The 24,711-nt window shown below is 42.4% G+C and overlaps 1 protein-coding gene across 1 annotated transcript in view; it reads left to right on the forward strand.

Annotated features, from left to right (window-relative positions):
* The first annotated feature begins 791 nt into the window (after positions 1 to 791).
* The window catches only part of LOC118389443 (nerve growth factor-like), a 43,318-nt gene continuing 19,398 nt past the window's right edge, over positions 792 to 24,711 (forward strand). The window contains exon 1 of the mRNA XM_052526531.1: positions 792 to 1,012. The gene's annotated coding sequence lies outside the window, so the exon portion shown is untranslated. The remainder of the gene's footprint in view (positions 1,013 to 24,711) is intronic.

Below are 24,711 nucleotides of genomic sequence, written 5' to 3' on the forward strand. Positions count from 1 at the left end.
TCTCCCCAGCTGAAAGGAGCTCCAGGCACTAGGACCTGTAGCATTCTCCCCAGCTGAAAGGAGCTCTAGGCACTAGGACCTGTAGCATTCTCCCCAGCTGAAAGGAGCTCTAGGCACTAGGACCTGTAGCATTCTCCCCAGCTGAAAGGAGCTCTAGGCACTAGGACCTGTAGCATTCTCCCCAGCTGAAAGGAGCTCTAGGCACTAGGACCTGTAGCATTCTCCCCAGCTGAAAGGAGCTCTAGGCACTAGGACCTGTAGCATTCTCCCCAGCTGAAAGGAGCTCCAGGCACTAGGACCTGTAGCATTCTCCCCAGCTGAAAGGAGCTCTAGGCACTAGGACCTGTAGCATTCTCCCCAGCTGAAAGGAGCTCCAGGCACTAGGACCTGTAGCATTCTCCCCAGCTGAAAGGAGCTCTAGGCACTAGGACCTGTAGCATTCTCCCCAGCTGAAAGGAGCTCCAGGCACTAGGACCTGTAGCATTCTCCCCAGCTGAAAGGAGCTCTAGGCACTAGGACCTGTAGCATTCTCCCCAGCTGAAAGGAGCTCTAGGCACTAGGACCTGTAGCATTCTCCCCAGCTGAAAGGAGCTCTAGGCACTAGGACCTGTAGCATTCTCCCCAGCTGAAAGGATCTCTAGGCACTAGGACCTGTAGCATTCTCCCCAGCTGAAAGGAGCTCCAGGCACTAGGACCTGTAGCATTCTCCCCAGCTGAAAGGAGCTCTAGGCACTAGGACCTGTAGCATTCTCCCCAGCTGAAAGGAGCTCTAGGCACTAGGACCTGTAGCATTCTCCCCAGCTGAAAGGAGCTCTAGGCACTAGGACTCCAATGACTTTTCAGAACAATCGATTTTCAAACAAGTGCAAGAGCCTGAGTGGATTGTCTTCCCTCAATGAGAAGGAGACCTGACTTATGAAGATAAACCTGTGGAATAACTCACACACTGGAATATAGCTTAGTATTGGTTGCGACATCCATTTGTGAAGAGGGGAGAGGAGCCGTTGCAGAGGTAGGAGACTTTACACTCTTAAGTTCACCCACTCTGCTGTTGGTTTGTGAAGCCACATTGGGAAACATACTTACTAATCCCTTGTGTCAAAAGAAAGGGTAGGAAATTATATGACTAAGCTTTATATACTGTATAGAAAAACAACATTGCTGAACAGAAGAGTATACTGTTGAACTCTTTAAAATATTGATATAGTTCTTGTAATTTGTCAAATACCTTCTTCGCCAACTGTGTACTAAAAGCTCTAAATTCATTCCATATCAATGTATGACATGTATTATGGTACTTGCGTGCAAGCTTTAACATTCCATCTCAGTGTTCTGGTCTCTCTGAAGTGACTGGTTGAGGATACCATAATAAAAAAAGTTTAAATACATGTTTTCCACCGAGCCACTTCGGCATTTCAATCCCAAACTGGCTTTGACCAGGGTGCCTGGTTGAGGGCTCAGTAGACAGGAGGTAGAGATGGAAGCCCATGGTTGAATGGGCAGCTTCCATCTGATCTGTTTCCTCAGGGAGAGTATTAGCTCATAGCCTAGCCTCAGGTTACCTCTCTCTCTCTCTCTCTCTCTGTCTCTCTCTCTCTCTCTCTCTCTCTCTCTCTCTCTCTCTCTCTCTCTCTCTCTCTCTCTCTCTCTCTCTCTCTCTCTCTCTCTCTCTCTCTCTCTCTCTCTCTCTCTCTCTCTCTCTCTCTCTCTCTCTCTCTCTCTCTCTCTCTCTCTCTCTCTCTCTCTCTCCTTCTCTCTCTCTCTCCTTTCTCTCTCTCTCTCTCTCTCTCTCCACACAAAATTCCATAATATTTTTTTTTCACATTTACATATAACACATTTAAAAAAAACATCTTATTTGTGTAAGTACACAGACCCTTTACTATGAGATGCGAAATAGAGCGCAGGTGCATCCTTTTTCCATTGATCATCCTTGAGATGTTTCTACAACTTGGAGTCCACCTGTTATAAATTCGATTGATTGGACATGATTTGGAAAGGCACACATCTGCCTCTAAGGTCCCACAGTTGACAGTAAATGTCAGAGCAAAAAAACAAGCCATGAGGTTGAAGGAATTGTCCGTAATTTGGGAGAACATTCCAGAAAGACAACCATCTCTGCAGCGCTCCACAAATCAAGTCTTTATGGTAGAGTGGCCAGACGGAAGCCACTCCTCAGTAAAAGGCACATGACAGCCTGCTTGGAGTTTGCCAAAAGGCACCTAAAGGACTTTGACCATGAGCAACAAGATCTGATCTGGTCTGATGAAACTAAGATTGAACTCTTTGGCCTGAATGCCAAGCTTCACGTCTGGAGGAAACCTGGCACCATCCTTATGGTGAAGCATGGTGGTGGCAGCATCATGCTGTGGGGATGTTTTTCAGCGGCAGGGACTGGGAGACTAGTCAGGATCGAGGGAAAGATTAACGGAGCAAAGTACAGAGAGATCGTTGATGAAACCTGCTCCATAGCGCTCAGGATCTGCAGAGAAGAATGGGAGAAACTCCCCAAATACAGGTGTGCCAAGCTTGTAGCATCATACCCAAGAAGACTCAAGGCAGTAATCGCTGACAAAGGTGCTTCAACAAAGTACTGAGTAAAGAGTACTTATGTAAATGTGATAATTGTATACATTTGCAAAAATGCTTTGTCATTATGGGGTATTGTGTGTTGATTGATGAGGGGAAAAAAATGTAATCCAAGGCTGTAACATAACAAAATGTGGAAAAAGTCAAAGGGTCTGAATACTTTCCGAATGCACTGTATATACACACACAGTAGTCGAGTAACCGCTCTAACAATGCAAATACATGTCCTCAAAGATGGAAGGCAAGCGGGAGGAGAAATCAGGTGTGACCATTTAATTAGAGGACAGTTAAGTGAACAATCTAAGTTGGCATCTATTGCCCTGGAGACAGCTCTGCAGAATGGTCACTAGCTGGCACAGCCGCAAAGTCATAAAATCTGATTTAAACCTAACCTTAACCATGCTGCTAACCATCATGCCTAACCCTAACCACGCTGCTGTCATGACGTTGGCCTCTTTGGGTATAGCAAGCCCATCCCCCTCTCCTTGCCTCCCCCTTTCCTCCTTCAACTAGGTTGCTGTGGTCAGAGAGATGTCATAAATTCCTGAGAATCTCCTCATGGACACACAGTATAGAGAGAGTAGTTTTTCATGGAGAACAAAGGAATTCCTTCCAACTCACAGAACTTGAGGTACGAACAAATTTCATGTTCCAGAGAAAGTATAAAAGATCGGTGAAGAATCCAGCTACGAACTGGTCCGTTTGTTACAACTTGGGGAAGCTCATGGGAAAAGGTGTGGCTACATTACCATAACGTTGTTTATATAATAGCCTCAGATATGAGATTTACATCTAATTGTTGTATAAGATGAATGAGTGAGTATGATACTGTTTGTATAATTGTGTAATATGACTTTGGACTGTTTAATGAAGAAAAATACAATTCCCTTTTGATTTGAACTAAATCAGAGGACCGCCCCTGATCCCAGTTAGGGTCAGACATCCTGGGACAGCTCCTTTTCTGCCATTCCGAATAAAACCCCCACTCGGGTTTTCGATCAGCAGACCGAGCTTACCTCAATTACGAGATGGCTAAAGGTTGCAGACCATGTTTTTCTCCATTAGGAGGACAAAAGTTGTAGACCATTGCTGATTCTTTTAACCATACCACGTGGTTGAACTCTTAGACTATCGATGCCGACAGAATAAGAACAAGTCTTTGATATTAATTAATAGTCTGCAGCTAGGAATTCGGTATCATTGAACGCGAAAAACGACAACCACCGAAACATCCATACTATAACGAATGTCACTGAACAATCCCCTCTAACCACAACCGAGAGAGAGCGAGAGGGAGAGACAGACAATTCTACAAAAGAAATTAACTTTTCACCAGCGATTAAAACGGCACACTGAGCGTAAATATATATAATGATTGCAATTGTTCCCGAATGAGTGAGCGTTCATGTGTAAAGGATTAGCATTTGTAGTGACTTCTTAGTCGACCCCCACTTCCCCTTTTGTCTAACAAGCCGCTATGCCGGTTTAGCCCACTAGGGCACATTCTCCTATCATTTCATGTAACCACGTTTATCTTGATTGTTTGTTTGTTTATGCATTTCTGTGAATTACTTAGTTAGTAATAAATAAATGATTTAAGACAATTGATGTATGGATGACTCATAGTGAAGACTGGGTTCATGCAGTTTGGAATGAGACTAACGTGAGGTAAAGTAAATAATTAATTAATTCGAAGACTAATTGATCAGATAAAATATCTGAAAAGTTATTTTAGGAGATTATAACTTTGTAATCTGAATATTTTTCCTTGGTGCCCCGACTTCCTAGTAATTACGGTTACATGATTAATCAGTCTAATCGCGTAATAACTAATAATAATAACTAACTAACTAATTACAGAGAATCTTTGATAAAAAGTATTCAGTTAATGATAGTAAAGACATGACACTGCTAACCCTAATGCCTAACCCTAACCTTAATTTAAGAGCAAAAATGACATTTTTGTTTCCATAATTTTTACGATATAGCCAATTTTGACTTTGCAGCTGGCCCATCTAGCAGAAACCGCTCAGTTCTGCCTCCATGACAATAAACATCAACCTGCTTGAACAACAGTCACAACTCCGATATTACGTTTAAAAAATAAATAAAAAATTCCCGAAATGCCACGTGCATCCACATACAATCGCATTCATAACAACCTAACCATTACGAAACTATTTGATCAAATAAGCCTCACGTAGCAAATTAGAAATTCAATTTTTTGACTCTCATTGACCTCCATGGTCTTATTTTGGTGGACAGATTTTGGGCGGAGTAAGCACTCTTGCTTTGCCTCTTCCTCTCCGCATACACTGGGGTATGTCCCCAAGGCCCATGTTCGCTTCCCTTCAAAGAGCTGTCAAGTTAGTTGTCTATGAGTGAGAGGGAGCCAAACTACAAATGGAATTTACCCTTCGCTAAGCCCCACCCCAGAATTTTGGCCAACCAATCGCAACACTCCGATGGATAGCAACTATTGTCGAGTCCGAGACCTCAGACAAGGTCATGTTTCAGAGTTTCTATCCAAAAATAAATTGTTCAAATAGCAATAACATAACACCAGGGGTGAAACATGAAATACTGAACAGTTTCCTGATAAAATATACACTTATGACTGCCTGATAAAATAAAGGTTAGGTCAAAATAAAAAGATCCAAAAGTGGTTATTAGCTTTGACTGCATGACAGTGCATTCAGAGCCATCCAGTGGATAGCCACACTACATACTTAATTAGAACAAGTAATGACAGTTCACCACAACATACCTCAGTCTCTTGACTAGCAAGAGGCAGCCTGTGTTTAATTTCATTGTGAATTAAAAACACAGTTTGAGATAAATGTGAGGGTCTTTCTCCTGTGTTTTGAAAGGGGAATTGTGCTTCCTTATTGGTGAAGACTGTGAGGCTGCAGGAAGCAAGAGAGCAGCTGCACTAAAATGTTCATCTCCACAGTACTCAAACTTCCTGAGAAACACTTGGGGCTTTGGCTAATGGCTTTAGGATACCAAGCAGTATAAATGTTTTGCTAATGATTTTGACCTCTTTCCACCTGGTGTTTACTGCATTCCAAATAAACACAGATACATTTCTGGATATTTGTAATGGGTGGGCCTCAACTATGCAGCAGGCAACACACTTCCTTTTACCAGAGCTAGAAGAACTGTGTGCAGTGCATCACACCAGCGATGCTTTACTTTGAAAAATACTCATCATCATCTCTGCTAACACAGAACTTGTGCTAATAATGGAAAAATACTCCCTAAAATTCCGCTCTTGGGGTCTGCACAAATCGTACTCCCAAATCTGACCTGCACAAACAAGTTCTTATGTGGCTTAAGCACGACCGTTTTCCAGACCAACTGCCATTCATCCACTCCTTTCTGAGTCTCTGATCCTGAGGTATTGTGTGTGGTTTGTTCTTAGAGAAGGTGTTTTACAGTGCTTAACTCCACTTGACATGTCTCTCAGAGTTTGAAGGGGTGGAAACAGGTCCCTAGGGAAAGATAATCCTTCCCTGCCTGCCGGAGGGGTTTCATGGTTCAGACCAAAGCCCCCGGGCTTTTCTCTGGTTGATCCCCAGGTTTACTAGTAGAAGAACAGACAGGAGAGTGCACAGGGGAGACGTATGTGGCCTTAGAGCAGCCCAACAAAAATGAAATTTGCATTCCTGGGACTGAGCATTGATTTTTCTAACCAATAATAAATATAAATTAACGACTGGATTTATGACATCCTCATGGTTTCCTTGAGTTGTAACTCTATTAACCTAATGCATACAAACAGGTACAGTGGTGTCTAGATCCTCTGTGATGCTTATTCCTAGAAAACAGAATGAAACCAGGAAGTAAAAATCCTAGAAAGCACAATGGAACCAGGAAGTGAAAATCCTACAAAACACAATGCGTTATAGTGAAAACTGTATTATGTTATATTATACCTGTAAAATTCTTCTCACAATATTTACATCCAGATACATATCTGCGATGAGGTGACGTGTGTTCTATTTCAGTTTGGTGATATTGTACGTCCATCCTGTTATGATTTGCCTGAGATGTATTTGGAGATGTTATCTACAAGTTGAAACATAAGCAATTTATTTTGCTGAAGATGGCCTTAATGGTAGCCTGACATCTTTACTCCTCTTCTGTCATTCCTTATCTGGTATGCAGAGCTAAAGAGCTACACATCGACACAGAGCTACACATCGACACAGAGCTACATATCTACACAGCACTACACATCTATACAGAGCTACGCATCTATACAGAGCAACATTTATACAGAGCTACACAGAGCTGCATTTCTACACAGAGCTACATATCTATACATCGATACAGAGCTAAAGAGCTACACATCGACAGAGAGCTACATATCTATACAGAGCTACATATCTACACAGCACTAGACATCTATACAGAGCTACACATCTATACAGAGCAACATATTTATACAGAGCTACACAGAGCTGCATTTCTACACAGAGCTACACATCTATACAGAGCTACACATCTATACAGAGCTACACATCTATACAGAGCTACACATCTATAGAGCTACACATCTATACATCTATACAGAGCTACACATCTATACATCTATACAGAGCTACACATCTATACAGAGCTACACATCTATACAGAGCTACATATCTATTCAGAGCTACACATCTATATAGAGCTACACATCTGTTCCAAGCTACACAGAGCTAAAGTGGGGCAAAAAAGTATTTAGTCAGCCACCAGTTGTGCAAGTTCTCCCACTTAAAAAGATGAGAGAGGCCTGTAATTTTCATCATAGGTACACTTCAACTAAGACAGACAAAATGAGAAAAATAAATCCAGAAAATCACATTGTAGGATTTTTTTTATGAATTTATTTGCAAATTATGGTGGAAAATAAGTATTTGGTCAATAACAAAAGTTTACCTCAATACTGTGTTATATAAACTTTGTTGGCAATGCCAGAGGTCAAACGTTTTCTGTAAGTCTTCACAAGGTTTTCACACACTGTTGCTGGTATTTTGGCCCATTCCTCCATGCAGATCTCCTCTAGAGCAGTGATGTTTTGGGGCTGTTGTAGTGTGTTACTGATGGTAGGCTTTGTTAGTTTGGTCCCAGCTCTCTGCAGGTCATTCACTAGGTCCCCCCTTGTGGTTCTGGGATTTTTGCTCACCGTTCTTGTGATCATTTTAACCCCACAGAGTGAGATCTTGCGTGGAGCCCCAGATTGAGGGAGATTATCAGTGGTCTTGTATGTCTTCCATTTTCTAATAATTGCTCCCACAGTTGATTTCTTCAAATCAAGCTGCTTACCTATTGCAGATTCAGTCTTCCCAGCCTGGTGCAGGTCTACAATTTTGTTTCTGGTGTCCTTTGACAGCTCTTTGGTCTTGGCCATAGTGGAGTTTGGAGTGTGACTGTTTGAGGTTGTGGAAAGGTGTCTTTTATACTGATAACAAGTTCAAACCGGTGCCATTAATACAGGTAACGAGTGGAGGACAGAGGAGCCTCTTAAAGAAGAAGTTTCAAGTCTGTGAGAGCCAGAAATCTTGCTTGTTTGTAGGTGACCAAATACTTATTTTCCACCAGAATTTGCAAATAAATTCATTAAATGTCCTACAATGTGATTTTCTGGATTCTTTTCTCTCATTTTGTCTGTCATAGTTTAAGTGTACCTACAGGCCTCTCTCATCTTTTTAAGTGGGAGAACTTGCACAATTGGTGGCTGACTAAATACTTTTTTGCCCCACTGTATATATATATACAGAGCTACACATCTATACAGAGCTACACATCTATACAGAGCTACACATCTATTCAGAGCTACACATCTATTCAGTGCTACACATCTATTCAGAGCTACACATCTAGAGTGTTGGACTAGTAACTGGAAGGTTGCAAGTTCGAATCCCCGAGTTGACAAGGTACAAATCTGTCGTTCTGCCCCTGAACAGGCAGTTAACCCACTGCTCCTAGGCAGTCATTGAAAATAAGAATTTGTTCTTAAACTGACTTGCCTAGTTAAATAAAGGTCAAATTAAAAAATTTAAAATTGTTCAGGGGCAGAGCCAGAAAGACTAGTTAACTAGTCTTTCTGCCTGTTACGCAAATGCAGTAAGCCAAGTTAAGTTGCTAGCCAGCATTAAACTTATCTTATAAAAAACAACTAGTGATTATGATTGATTAACTACACATGGTTGATGATATTACTAGATATATTATCTAGCATGTCCTGTGTTGCATATAATCTGACTGAGCATACAAGCATACACGTATCTAAGTATCTGACTGTGGTAGGCAGAAGCAGGCGCGTAAACATTAATTCAAAAACAGCACTTTAGTGCGTTTGCCAGCAGCTCTTCCTTGTGTCAAGCATTGCTCTGTTTATGACTTCAAATCTATCAACTCCCAAGATGAGGCTGGTGTGACCGAAGTGAAATGGCTGGCTAGTTAGCGCGCGCTAATAGCGTTTCAAACTTCACTCGCTCTGAACCTTGGGGTGGTTGTTTCCCTTGCTCTGTGTGGATAACGCTGCTTTGATGTGGTGGCTGTTGTCGTTGTGTTGCTGGTTCAAGCCCAGGGAGGAGCGAGGAGAGGGACGGAAGCTATACTGTTACGCTGGCAATACTAAAGTGCCTATAAGAACATCCAATAATCAAAGGTTAATGGAATACAAATGGTATAGAGGGAAATAGTCCTATAATAACTACAACCTAAAACTTCTTACTTGGGGATATTGAAGACTCATGTTAAAAGGAACCACCAGCTTTCATATGTTCTCATGTTCTGAGCAAGGAACTGAAATGTTAGCTTTCTTACATAGCACATATTGCACTTTTACTTTCTTCTCCGACACTTTGTTTTTGCATTATTTAAACCAAATCGAACATGTTTCATTATCTACTTGAGGATAAATTGATTTTATTGATGTATTATATTAAGTTAAAATAAGTGTTAATTCAGTATTGTTGTAATTGTCATTATTACAAATACATTTATTTATTTATTTTAATCGGTATCAGCTTTTTTGGTCCTCCAATTATCAGTATCGGTGTTGAAAAATCATAATCGGTCGACCTCTAATCTATACAGAGCTACACATCTATACAGAGCTACACATCTAGACAGAGCTACACATCTAGACAGAGTTACACATCTATACAGAGCTACACATCTATACATATCTATACAGAGCTATGGTCCAGGGAGGGTTCTTCTCACACCCAGCTGTTTGACCTCACGGCCCTGGTTCATCTGCCAAACAATCTGTCCCACAGGTGGCTGGTGGCCTGGACTCCCAGACACAACATCTCCCCACTCATATGTTTCAGAACATGAGGCTTTTTCAATCAAAAGTGAATATAAGATTGTATTTATATAGCAAATTCACTCCTTATGGAGAGGTGATTCAATTGGATGTTTAATAACACCCGTAGAATAGTTCACAGATGGCAAATGTCACATTTGTTTAACTTTAGTTTAGGTTGAATTGAAGTCATTGCTGCCGAACAAGAATGAACTGATTAAACCATATTATGAAAAACACATTTAATTTCACCCCTCAAAGACCACCTTCAAATAAAAATATCTATAGCACTGGAATGCCTGGCCACACTATAGCCTACTTTACACAGATCTTCAAGCAGAGTAAATCACTGGAATAACTTGTGTTATGACCCTGCAAAGAGCCACTACGTGCAGTTATAGAAGCACCAACATTTGCAATTATGGAAATAAAAAAGAGAAAGACAGTCTAAGTCGAGAACAAGACAGGAAAGAGGTTTGTAGCAGGACCCAATATGTGTTGCATTTGGGTTGATGAGAGCCATAAACACATGCTGTCTGTATTAGTTTGCTTTCACATATTATGTGCCAGAGCAGTTTAGCCCATTCCAACTTAACAGATAGTTCAAACAAGGCAGGATAACCTAGAAATAACCTGTTAGTTCACAAAAAAAAAGGTTTTTCAGACATTTTCATACCTCAAAAGTCAAGCCATGTCCTGCTTACTGCTATAGGCCTCAATCCCACATGAACAGGTAAGATAGATCTACAAATGAATATACTTAGACATAAATGGATATAGTCATACATATTCAGGTAACAACCAAAATAAAGGAAACACGAGTAAATGAGCGATACAAGGTATATCGAAAGCAGGTACTTCCACACAGGTGTGGTTACCGAGTTAAGTAATTAACACCATCATGCTTAGCGTCATGTATAAAAATGCCCAGTGGCCAGATATTTTGGCTACCATGTCTAGAAGTAGAGATCTCAGTGACTTTGAAAGAGGGGTCTCAAATGAGCATAACACGGAACCCAAACCGGCTGCTATTTAGCTATCTTGCTGTTGCTAGCTAATTTTTTCCTGGGATATAAACATTGAGTTGTTATTTTACCTGAAATGCACAAGTTCCTCTACTCTGACAATTAATCCACACATAAAACGGTCAACCGAATAATTTCTAGTCATCTCTCCTCCTTCCAGGCATTTTCATTTTTTAACTTATATGGTGATCGCATCTAAACTTTCATTGTATTACCACGACAACCGGCAACAAAGTTTGTCTTTCAATCACCCACATGGGTATAACCAATGAGGAGATGACTTTCAGCGCGATCTGCGTCAGAAATAGGAACGACTTCTAATTTAGCCCTTGGCGTGGCAGACGCTCGTTGGCGCGCGCGAGCAGTGTGGGTGCACTAATTGAATAACACGCGGCATGTCCGGTCTCGTCAGCATGTAAGGGGTTTAAAGGGTGTGTGTATGTGTGCCTCAGTCTTCAGATCTCAATCCAATTGGGAGATTCTGGAGCAGCGCCTGAGACAGCGTTTTCCACCACTGTCAACGAAACCAAAAAAATATGGAATTTATCACATCCATCCAATATAGTTCCAGACAATTGTAGAATCTATGCCAAGGCACATTGGAGCTGTTTTGGTGACTCGTGGTGGCACAACGCCCTATTAAAATACATTTTATGTTGGGTTTTCCTTTATTTTGGCAGTTATCAATCGGTCTACTGTGCAATTTGTGTAGACCACATTTTTGAAATCCTCATGGAAGAAATAACATTGGATTGTAACAGTACAATAACATTGGACAAGTTAATAGGCAAAATGGGAGGTCAGCCAGGGGATAAACACAGTCCAACTTTCCACTTCAAATGGAAGTGGACAGATGATACAACTCATTGGATAATATCACTCTAAACGGTTATGTCTCTTGAGGTAGTGCAGAGTGATTTGAGGCTTAGACTATGTACCTAACCTCTACACTCTCTCCTGGACTGGCTATGACCTGTAAAATTGAAAATCTAGTGTTTTTATAGGCGATAAGACACACTTGATGGAATAGCTCATTTAATAACGATCAACAAAAGGGTAGATGGGAAAGCAATGATTTGTTGAACTCCCACTGCTGCACATGAATTCAAAGCTGATTATACCACAATTACATGGTTCTCTACTTACACTCTAAATGTATATTTAATGTCTCAGGTAGTCCGTATTTTGTTGCTCTGTCCCAAGGCAAACATTTCTTATGACAAATTTGTGCATTTTTGGTTGAACGTGTCAAGATTATTGTCCGTGTCCAAATACCCGTGGGTCTTAAGTAGTAGGACGTTTGAGTATGCAAAAATAGAGTGATTTATTGTATGTGCAATTTCATAATATTACTAATTTGCTGCATGCTAATGAGGAAGAGCATCGTCTTTTCAGGTCCTTGTATGTTTGTCAACTGATAATCATATAAGGGGAAGTGCCTTGCCGAATGAATGAATGAATGAATGAATGAATGAATGAATGAATGAATGAATGGAACAAGGCAATGGCACATGAGATCATGCATTCTCAGTATCAGTGAGCCTGGTGTGTTATGTGTTGCTTAGTTCATACATTTGTACTAAACAGTAAGTTCTAAATAGTATGTAGTACGATTAGTACACAGTATTCAGTTTTAGTAAGTAGTAGGCAAGACAGATTTCTGACACGGTCAATATCATGGCAGTTGGAGGGGAAGAAGTTTCTTACAGTCTGTTAGCAGCTTTTCCCATACTAGTCAGACTCATGGATATGCTTTACACTTTAGTAAAAACAGCAACTGCAGGTAACACCTTTACGTGGAACCATGAGCCCAGGCTTGAGAACAAGAGCATCAGTGCTGGTAAAATAGCACACGCCAGTCCAAATGTTTTACATCACAAGCTTTACGTTTATTTTACTTGCAGAGGGGCAATCATCTCTGATGTTCCGCACAACTAGATTTATGTATCTAAACGTTGGATCTAATTTCAATATTTAGAGGAACCGCAGACATTTGTATACAGTGGGACATAATGGAAATCTGAACATCTGCTCAGATGATCTGAAAGAAACAACAGGGCCAGGTTTGCTCGGTCCATTGCACCTCACTAAAGTGATCTTTTCCCGAGAACCGGAAACGTGTGAAGGCCACTTGGAGGCAGCGTGTAGGTACTGAAGGTCACACTGGTTTGTTCAGCCACTCACGACTTGCCTTTAAACTAGAGCAATACCTTTTAACACATTCTGCAACTCTGGGAGCGAGAGGGAGACCATAACAAACAATGCTTTCCTCCCGACACGGCTCGCAGTCGTAAAGCAACATGCAATCTGGGACAGACTCTTTGAAGCCGCCGACTGACTGCCATTTCAAGTCACAGAGGAAACAAAGGTGTAAACAGATGGAACCTGCATAATTTCAAAGCAAAACATTGTGACCTAGCTGGGCTAGAATGGGTCTAAAGTGGCCTCATGGCTGCCATTGGTCCAAGATATACACTTTAAAATACACTACAGTATTGGCTGTGAGATACAGGAGGCTCTCTGCCTTATTTACTTCATTGACATCATTCAGTGGAATGATATGAGAGACATTTTATTTATGCGAACACTCTTTCCATTTGGTTAAACTGAAGTACATCTACCAACTAAATTCATGTTGACAAAATGTGTTACTATTTGTTTTAGTTGAGCAGAGCAATGTGCTAGAGAGTTGCCTTTCCTACCTAGGCATAGGGACAGGAGAGGAAGGCATGATGATGCCAGGGGGATGGGAGATGGAAAGATCTGTACTAATCTTAACCATCTAGTTACTGATGTAAACATATAACTAAAAGCAGAAAAACAAAGCCTTGCATGTGTTTTGCTCAGTATTATTATGGTTGTAGTTATTGGTTGTCCTCTTGTTGACAGCTGTGTTCCAGGGAGGCTACTGTGTATAAAGTGACAGTGTGTACGGAGACAGGGGTCAGCTGTGTTCCGTCCCGGCACAGAGACCAAACACAGCCATCAGTGACTAATGAAACTGTCCTAGTCAAACACCAGCTCCATACAAGTGTCTGGTACACTCCTGCTTGAACTTTCATGTTTCTGGTACACTCCTGCTTGAACTTTCATGTTTCTGGTACACTCCTGCTTGAACTTTCATGTTTCCGGTACACTCCTGCTTGAACTTTCATGTTTCCGGTACACTCCTGCTTGAACTTTCATGTTTCTGGTACACTCCTGCTTGAACTTTCATGTTTCCGGTACACTCCTGCTTGAACTTTCATGTTTCCGGTACACTCCTGCTTGAACTTTCATGTTTCCGGTACACTCCTGCTTGAACTTTCATGTTTCCGGTACACTCCTGCTTGAACTTTCATGTTTCCGGTACACTCCTGCTTGAACTTTCATGTTTCCGGTACACTCCTGCTTGAACTTTCATGTTTCTGGTACACTCCTGCTTGAACTTTAATTTTTCCGGTACACTCCTGCTTGAACTTTCATGTTTCTTTATTGCTGAATTGTGTTTTCAACACGAAAACATCTAAGGACAAATGGCAGAAGGAAAGATACAGGTGTTTATTCTGATGCCTGTTTTCTTAGGTCTACCAAATGATAGATTTCATCAAACTTTTATTTTATTGCAGACATCACAACTGCCTTGCAGTAGACAGCAAAATGCAGGCCTGTTTTACTGTCTGAGACAGTTCTAAACCTGCTCTTTGCAGAGACATTTCTAAACAGACACTCTGCACATGATCTTCAGGTCTTCACAATCCCATTTGTTGATTTTGGTTTCTTGGTATTCTGAATGGAATAGTAAATAATGGCTCAATCTGTGAGATCAGCAGATGCATTGGACTACAGCCCACTTCCACAAGACAACAGCCAGAGCCAGTGTGCTGGAACACAGAGCTGTCCTGCAGCTGATTACTACAGGTCCTCTTTGGCCTGCAGCAGGCCCAGACGCTATTCTCCTTCCTCCACTCTCACACATCTGCACTGAATCAAAACATCCTGCCAATTTCCCTCTCTGGAATTGTCATATTTAAGATGATTTCCCACAGAGTTATCGTGCCTTTCGCCCCAACTAGATAAAACAAGACGGTTGTCAAGAAAATGGTGAAGGGTATGCTTCAATTGCATGCTATTATCGTTCTTAGAATGTTCAGACTCAATAAATCACCAGAGGGCAAAGGAAAGTCAACTCAATTTCCCAACTCCTGGACAAGCTGGAGCAGGTAGAAAAACAGTTTTTCAAATCAGGGCTTCAGTTGAGATGAGCCGTTTTGCTTCAGTCCTTGTTAAAAGGTGAAGCCGTTTATGATAACATACCATTCTTGGTTGAAATTCATCCATATCATTGCTCGTGGAAATGCATTTGTCTAGAATAAATGCCAAGCAAACATCAATGTATTTAAATTGTACGTCGTACTTATGTTTCTGTCTTATTACTTGTGTGAGTTATGGTAGGATAAATAAAAATTTAAACAAAATATATTACCTTCTTTTAAAAGCAGCACAGTAGGAGCAGCAGCACACCCACAACAATAGGAATTTAGAATTCTCTTCCACATGTCAAATAAAATATCATTGTATTCGTCACATGCTTCGTAAACAACAGGTGTAGACTCACAGTGAAATGCTCACTTAAGGGCCCTTCCCAACAATGCAGAGAGAAATAAAATAGATAAAATAGAGAAGTGAAAAATGTAATAATAAATACACAATGAGTAACGATAGCTTGGCTATATACACAGGGTACCAGAACCGAGTCGAGGTGCAGGGGTACGAGGTAATAAACAGTAGCAGCAGTGAGTCAAAAAAGTGAGTGCAAAAAGGGTCAATGCAGATAGTTAAAAAGTTAACCATATAGTTGTACTATATGGTTGTACCTGTACTAACGATTTAGCAGTCTTATGGTTTTGGGGGAAGAAGCTGTTCAGGGTCCTGTTGGTTCCAGACTTGGTGCATCAGTACCACTTGCTGTGCGGTAGCAGAGAGAACAGTCTGTGACTAGGGTGGCTGCAGTCTTTGAAAATGTTTATGGCCTTCCTCTGACATCTGCTGGTATAGAGGTCCTGGATAGCAGGGAGCTTGGACCCAGTGTTGCACTGTTGTACTGCACTACCATCTGTAGCACTTTGCGGCCGGATGCAAAGCAGTTGCCATACCAAGCAGTGATGCAGCCAGTCAAGATGCTATCAATGGTGCAGCTGTAGAACTTTGAGGATCTGAGGGCCCACGCCAAATATTTTAAGCCTTTTCAGAAGAAAGAGGCATTGCTGTGCCCTCTTCAAAACTGTGTTGGTGTGTGTGGACCATGATAGATCCTTAGTGATGTGGACACTGAGGAACTTGAAGCTCTCAACCTGCTCCACCCCAGCCCCGTGAATGTGGATGGAGCCGTGCTCGCCCCTCCGTTTCCTGCAGTCCACAATCAGCTCCATTGTCTTGCTGACATTGAGGGAGAGGTTGTCGTCCTGGCACTGACAGGTCTCTGATAGTTGGTGATCAGGCCTACTACAGTCGTGTCGTCAGCAAACTGAATGATGGTGTTGGAGTCCTGCATGGCCACACTGTCTCCTCCATCCCCCTCTCCTCCATGACTCGGAAACCAATAACTGGTCACCAACTGGAGTGTCAATTCGTTAAATAGGTGAACGGAGGCTCCTATCCCCGATTGCTTAGGTGTATCCGATCTTGGAAGAGTTTTAAAATGTCCCACACTCCATTTGAAACGGCTGCTGTTTTCTTGGATGAGAAAAGCATGCAAACATTTATTAAAAACCATATACTTCTTTTCTCTGTAAAATGTCTTGCACAACTAGCTACATTTATTTTTTACCACTAAGCACATGTATTTTGGGATTCCACCTCCTGTAAACGTAATTTGCGGTTGTCATATGACGCACTAGAGAAGGAGAGTCATTTCATACAAGAGCATTTGTTCCCACGTTTCGTCTCCTCAATCACCTTTGACCTTTTCGCAAAGAGCAAGGAGAGGACAGAGGGGAGGACGCCAGGAATCAAGAAAATCGAATTGAGATTCTCCCCGGGACTTTCATTTTGTTCTCCTGCCTGACGCAGTCAGTTCTTCTGCGTTCTTGTCCAGGGTTTGGCTTCACAATGGAGAAAACAGAATCCCGTTTAGTCATACAGATGTACGATCTTAATTTGAGCACTCTTTATTTGCTGAGAATTTTCCTGCAGGAAATTCTGACTTGGAATGTATTCAAGGTTTAAAAAAGTCTTCTAAAGTTTGGAATTCTCACTTTAAAACATATCAGGGCCTGTTGTCCGGACCTCTGGCAGTCTCTATGGGGGTGCCACAGGGTTCAATTCTCGGGCCGACTCTCTTCTCTGTATACATCAATGATGTCGCTCTTGCTGCTGGTGAGTCTCTGGTACACCTCTACGCAGATGACACCATTCTGTATACCTTTTGGACACTGTGTTAACTAACCTCCAGACGAGCTTCAATGCCATACAACTCTCCTTCAGTGGCCTCCAACTGCTCTTAAATGCAAGTAAAACTAAATGCAATCTATTCTATCGATCACTGCCCGCACCTGCCAGCCGGTCCAGCATCACCACTCTGGACGGCTCTGACTTAGAATACGTGGACATCCACAAATACCTAGGTGTCTGGTTAGACTGTAAACTCTCCTTCCAGATTCACATTAAGCATCTCCAATCCAAAATGAAATCTAGAATTGAATATATCGCAACAAAGCATCCTTCACTCATGCTGCCAAACATATCCTCGTAAAACTGACCACCCTACCGATCCTCGACTTCAGTGATGTCATCTATAAAATAGCCTCCAACACTCTACTCAACAAACTGGATGCAGTCTATCACAGTGCCATCCATTTTGTCACCAAATCCCCATACACTACCCGCCACTGCGAACCTGTACGCTCTTGTTGGTTGGGCCTCTCTTCATACTTGTCGCCAAACCCACTGGCTACAGGTTGTCTCTGCTAGGTAAAGCCCCGCCTTATCTCAGTTCACTGGTCACCATAGCAGCACCCACTCGTAGCACACGCTCCAGCAGGTATATCTCACTGGTCACCCCCAAAGCCAATTCACCCTTTGGTCGCCTTTCCTTCCAGTTCTCTGCTGCCAATGACTGGAACGAACTGCAAAAATCACTGAAGCTGGAGACTCATATCTCCCTCACCAGCTTTAAGCACCAGCTGTGAGAGCAGCTCACAGATCACTGCACCTGTAAACAGCCCATCTATCTACCTCATCCCCATACTGTATTTACTTATTTATCTTGCTCCTTTGAACCCCAGTATCTCTACTTGCACATTCATCTTCTGCACATCTACCATTCCAGTGTTTAATTGCTGTATTGTATTTACTTCGCCACCATGTCCTGTTTATTGCCTTAACTCCCTTATCTTACCTCATTTCCACTCACTGTATATAGACTTTTTTTTCTTTTTTTTGTACTGTATTATTGACTGTATGTTTTTGTTTATTCCATGTGTAACTCTGTGTTGTTGTATGCGTCAAATTGCTATGCTTTATCTTGGCCAGGTCACAGTTGCAAATGAGAACTTGTTCTCAACTAGCTTACCTGGTTAAATAAAGATGAAATAAATAAAAAATTAAAATCAACCCCTTCAAAAAAATCATTCACATTTCCTGTTGCTGTAGGATACATTTCCTGTTGCTGTTGGATACATTTCCTGTTGCTGTAGGATACATTTCCTGCTGTAGCAAACGGTCTTCAATTAATCTCCTAAATCTGTAAGGCTGAAATAATTATGACTTTTACACACATTGAGAAATACACAGGTAGGGATCTCGATTCGTCATCCTACAATTTCAAAACAGCTTTAGTTTTGGGTTTGGTTGTGCCAATGGTAATTCCTCATTATTCCTTTCTCCGATTCAGTAGAAGTATTTGTTTACTTCTCCTTTTATAATCAGGGTCAAGATAAAGTAATGTGACAAAACGTATTGTAATGATGTAATGACAGTAACTCAGATGACTAAGTCCCTGTCTGCGTCTAAAGCCAAGCCTGGGTGGCCTTAAAACGTTCAATGTTGCCGTTTCTTTCTCAATATCAAATAATTTCTGGGTAAGAATTAAATACCTTACTGTGATGGTTAACAATTCAAATTGCCAAAAAGAAAAAACTGAAAATTAGCTGTTATTGGCAGAGGTTTGGAACTCTCTTGTTGGTTTATTAACTCATTTACCGCCTGTTTGAGGTCACCAGGCAGGCCAAAACTCCATCCTATCAAAACAGGCTGAAATTTCACATGGTCTTTTCAAACAGCTCTTTTCCAACAGGCATTGTCATAATTTTCACAGTATTATTCCAACCTCAGTGTGGAAATATACACTACATGACCAAAAGTATGTATACAGATTTGTCCTTTGGACTGCCAGATTGTGAGGCATGATTCATCACTCCAGAGAATGCATTTCAACTGCTCCAGAGTCCAATGGCGGTGAGCTTTACACCACTCCAGCCAATCTAGGACAGATGATTTTTTACGCACTTCAGCACTCTGCGGTCCCGTCCGTTGAGCTTGTGTGGCCTAACACTTCGCGCCTAGCTGTTGTTGCTGCTAGATGTTTCCACTTCACAATAACAGCACTTACAGTGGACTGGGCAGCTCTAGCAGGGCAGATATTTGACAAACTTGTTGGAAAGGTGGCATCCTATGGCGGTGCCACGTTTAAAGTCACTGAGCTCTTCGGTAAGGCCAATCTATTGCCAATATATATTTTAGATTGGATGGTTGTGTGCTGAATTGTATACAACTGTCAGTAACAGGTGTGACTGAAATAGCCGAATCCACTAACTTGAAGTGGTGTCCACATACTTATAGTATATAAAAAACACAGGAAACTCATGTTTTTGACTGCACTGGGCCTTAAAGACATGCAAATGTATCTCAGGTTCTAATAGACCACAGTGTCATCCCACCAAACCATCTTCGGAGCGGACATCTAATTGAGATTTACTGGGGCGGCAGGGTAGCCTAGTGGTTAGAACGTTGTAACCGAAAGGTTGCAAGTTCGAATCCCCAAGCTGACAAGGTACAAATCTGTCGTTCTGCCCCTGAACAAGGCAGTTAACCCACTGTTCCCAGGCCGTCATTGAAAATAAGAAATGGTTCTTAACTGACTTGCCTAGTTTTGTTAGAATCCTAGTTGTAGTGTATCACTACGACCCAGCTTCATTCCTGGTCAGGTAGTGTGGTGAGAAAACACTTGACACAGTTATTGAATTAACTGGCATTGGCCAATGGAATAATTGACCCACCCGTGAAGACTGATGAGGTTACAGCGATCATTCTCACAGCAATTCATAATCCCCCCTCCTACAGTGTCACCTGGTGTTTTGTGTGTGTGTGTGTGTGTGTGTGTGTGTGTGTGTGTGTGTGTGTGTGTGTGTGTGTGTGTGTGTGCGTGCGTGCGTGCGTGCGTGCGTGCGTGCGTGCGTGTGTGACGTGTGTGTGTGTGACGTGTGTGTGTGTGTGTGTAGTGCCAGCTCCAGGCATAAGCGGTCGCTTAGGGCCCCAGGCTGCTAGTTGAGAGTTATAATAGAATACACAAGATGCATGTTTGAAATTTGGTTGTGAATTAGCAGTTTCTCTTGTTATGTCAGTCACTCAATTAGCCATGTCACCTAACAATTTTTGTGATTGGTAAATTAGTCTTGCCAGCTATCTAAACATGTAGTAATCATGGCCGAATACCGACCGGGCACGCAGGGCATTGATTTAGTTAGTCAATCTCACTCAATCCTTCACGTGGCATATGGTCATGGTAAAATGTGTAGAATTGCAGGAAATGTACTTTAAAAACTCTTCACCCCACGGCAAAATGGGTGCAATTCTCACCTAGGGCCCCCAAAAGACAAGTGCCAGCCCTGTGTGTGTGTGTGTATTTTGTCTGACACTGGCTTTGTTGTCACTGAGACAGACATCTTTCAAGCAGGGTGTAACATACTTTACAGTAGGTTCAGTTCTCCAGGAAAGTCTAGTTTCCCCAATGGGAATATTAGGAGGGGAGAAATCAGAAATGAATGATCACACCCCAGGAATGTTATGTTGAAACCATTATCACAGACGGATTCACTGATTAGGATAAAACATATTTTGTCGAGCATCTGCCAAACCTTTATGAAGCATTGCAATATACAGTATCTCTTGGTCAGTCACTTTGGGAAAAAATCTGATAAAAGAAGAGAACAGTCATCAGTCTCAAACAGCATGAAACTATTTCACCTTTATTTAACTAGGCAAGTCAGTTAGGAAAAAATTCTTATTTACAATGATGGCCTACCCCTCACAATGACAGCCTACCCCTCAAAATGATGGCCTACCCCTCACAATGACAGCCTACCCCTCACAATGATGGCCTACCCCTCACAATGATGGCCTACCCCTCACAATGACGGCCTACCCCTCACAATGATGGCCTACCCCTCACAATGACAGCCTACCCCTCACAATGACGGCCTACCCCTCACAATGATGGCCTACCCCTCACAATGATGGCCTACCCCTCACAATGACGGCCTACCCCTCACAATGACGGCCTACCCCTCACAATGATGGCCTACCCCTCACAATGATGGCCTACCCCTCACAATGACGGCCTACCCCTCACAATGATGGCCTACCCCTCACAATGATGGCCTACCCCGGCCAAACCCAAACCCGAATGATGCTGGGCCAATTGTGCGCCACCCCATGGGACTCCCAATCACGGCCATTTGTGATACAGCCTGGAATCGAACCAGGGTCTGTAATGACACCTCTAGCACTGAGATGCAGTTCCTTAGACCACGGTGCCACTCTGGAGCCCCTAACTATGATAACTACAGTAAATAGCTAACAGAATGGCGACACGGACTATCTCAGTTACCCTTGTATTTTATTTTTACACTCTGTGCACACTCACAGGGCCCTACACACTCACTCACAGGGCCCTACACACGCACTCACAGGGCCCTACACACTCACTCACAGGGCCCTACACACGCACTCACAGGGCCCTACACACGCACTCACAGGGCCCTACACACGCACTCACAGGGCCCTACACACGCACTCACAGGGCCCTACACACGCACTCACAGGGCCCTACACACTCACTCGCACACCGACACTCACACACATTTATACTGACTCTACACACACCCACTCACATACAATCATCATATACGCTGCTGCTACTTGGTTTATCATATATCCTGATACTAGTCACCTTACCCCTATAAATACAGTACCTACATCTACATCGAGCCAGTATCCCTGCACATTGTAAATATGGTACTAGAACTGACTGACCCTCAATATATTATGCTCACTTACTTTAAAACGTGAAACTTACTCTGGGTCATCAGGGTAAAGACTATTCCCAGTATCCATATGGTTCTTCGTGCTCGTCCCCAAACAGCCCTGCTACAATCTTAGAAAAAGAGTTCCCATAGGAGGTAAAACCCTTTTTAAGGGGTTCTAACTGGAACCAAAAGGGGTTCTTCAAAGGATTCTCCTATGGGGACAGCCAAAGAACACTTTTAGGTTCTAGATATTATCTTTTTTTCTAAGAGTGTACGTATGTCAGGCTCTGCTGTGAGCAGTTCTGCAAGAATGCCCACAGCAACGCACTGAGCAGCACGTCATTCAAAGCCCAGAGGTGGCCCTCAGATAAAGACATCGGGGCCACAGCTCACTCTACTCCCGACGGCTCTGAATGGGAGCTGGGCAGACAGGCTCAGGTTACCAGAGGCACTGTGTGACTTTTACCATATGAATGAAGCAAACGTTTTCAGGGAAGGGGGAGGGGGAGGGGGGTTGTTTCCCGAGCTGCAGATGGTGGATTGTCTTTGTCATCAGGGTCTGGTTGTCAGTCATGCCAGACAGAATTCATTAAATGGACTGACTCCATTAGAGCTAATGAGTTGTAGGTCAGTGGTTGTGGGTGGGCCGCGCTATTCTGAACTAACAAACCACATCAATGACTGGGTGTAATTCCTCTACAGTGACACAGCAAAAAACGCATGTTTATCGTTGCATGCATGCATATTCAGCATACAGATTAAGAACCATGGTGCCTTCCACAGAGTCTTAAACAGTATTCTGGTCATGGTGTAACTTTACAACATTGTCTCAAAGATTCAGGGTATGTTATGCAACTGAAAACAAGAAGGGTGTAGCAGAATCTTTCATTAAGATTTCCATATCAGTTTGGCAAAATGTGTCTTCCCCTGTGAGAAAGACAAACATGGCTATTATACACTGAGTGTACAAAACATTAAGAACACCTGCTCTTTCCATGACATAGACTGACCAGGTGAATCCAGATTCCTTATTGATGTCACTTGTTAAATTCACTTCCACCCAAAAGACATCCAGCCAACTTGACACAACTGTGGGAAGCATTGGAGTCAACAAAGGCCAGCATCCCTATGGAATGCTTCCGACACCTTGTAGAGTCCATGCCCGACGAACAGAGGCTGTTCTGAGGGCAAAAGGGGGTGTATCAGGAAGTTGTTTTTATGTTTTGTCCACTCAGTGTATACAGTATAGTAGGATAGAAATCTTTCAAGGTTCAAGGCTATTGAGCTGATGCTGCACTGACAATCTGCATTACTTGTGTCTCCTTTCTGACCGTGACTATGAACTCGCAGCACAAAGCTGTATTCTGTAGATATTCTCTGGGAAGATATTACAACCATCTCTGCTAAATTCTTTGCCTCTTCAACCATACATACTGTACATGTGTCTAACCTCAGGAAAACTACTGTCTGGTGTGGTGTGTCTACTGTAGCTGTTGTGTGCCTGTGTGTTCTATAGGGATGAGTATGTGTGTTCTGTGTTCTAAAGGGATGAGTATGTGTGTTCTATAGGGATGAGTATGTGTGTTCTGTGTTCTATAGGGATGAGTATGTGTGTTCTGTGTTCTATAGGGATGAGTATGTGTGTTCTATAGGGATGAGCATGTGTGTTCTATAGGGATGAGCATGTGTGTTCTATAGGGATGAGTATGTGTGTTCTATAGGGATGAGTATGTGTGTTCTATAGGGATGAGCATGTGTGTTCTATAGGGATGAGTATGTGTGTTCTATAGGGATGAGCATGTGTGTTCTATAGGGATGAGCATGTGTGTTCTATAGGGATGAGCATGTGTGTTCTATAGGGACGAGTATGTGTGTTCTATAGGGACGAGTATGTGTGTTCTATAGGGATGAGTATGTGAGTTCTATAGGGATGAGTATGTGAGTTCTATAGGGATGAGTATGTGTGTTATGTATTCTATAGGGATGAGTATGTGTGGTATGTGTTCTATAGTGATGAGTATGTGTTCTGTATTTCTAGTGGCAGTTAGACAGTGTGACAGTAACAAGGTGTTGGAGAGGAACTGTGTGGTGTGTAACTAGCTCTCTCTCTCTCTGCCCACATGGCTCTGCACCATCCTTACAATACTGCCTCTAGGAAAGGGGGTGTAGAGGGATTACACTGCAATGTATTTATTTTACCAGTCATACCGAGACAAAGGTCTCATTTAGATGAGCCCTGGAATGTATTGGAGATTCCAAGGGAGCAACACCGAGAGAGGGTTGAGTGTTATGTTCACAGATCTGAGAAAATGGCTGTGGCATAGTCATTGAGTTTAATACTCAAAGACCCAAATCTAGTTCCCAGTTTTCAGATGGGAAACACTAATACAGACAGTATACCACCTCAGCACGTAGGGAATATGTGCTGTTATGTCTCACTGTGGTTCCAAGGAAACCTGTTTTCTATAAACCTGTGGATTCCACCCTGTACAATAAAACCCACAGG

This window comes from Oncorhynchus keta, chromosome 10 (assembly GCF_023373465.1).
Source record: "Oncorhynchus keta strain PuntledgeMale-10-30-2019 chromosome 10, Oket_V2, whole genome shotgun sequence".
Lineage (NCBI taxonomy): Eukaryota > Metazoa > Chordata > Actinopteri > Salmoniformes > Salmonidae > Oncorhynchus > Oncorhynchus keta.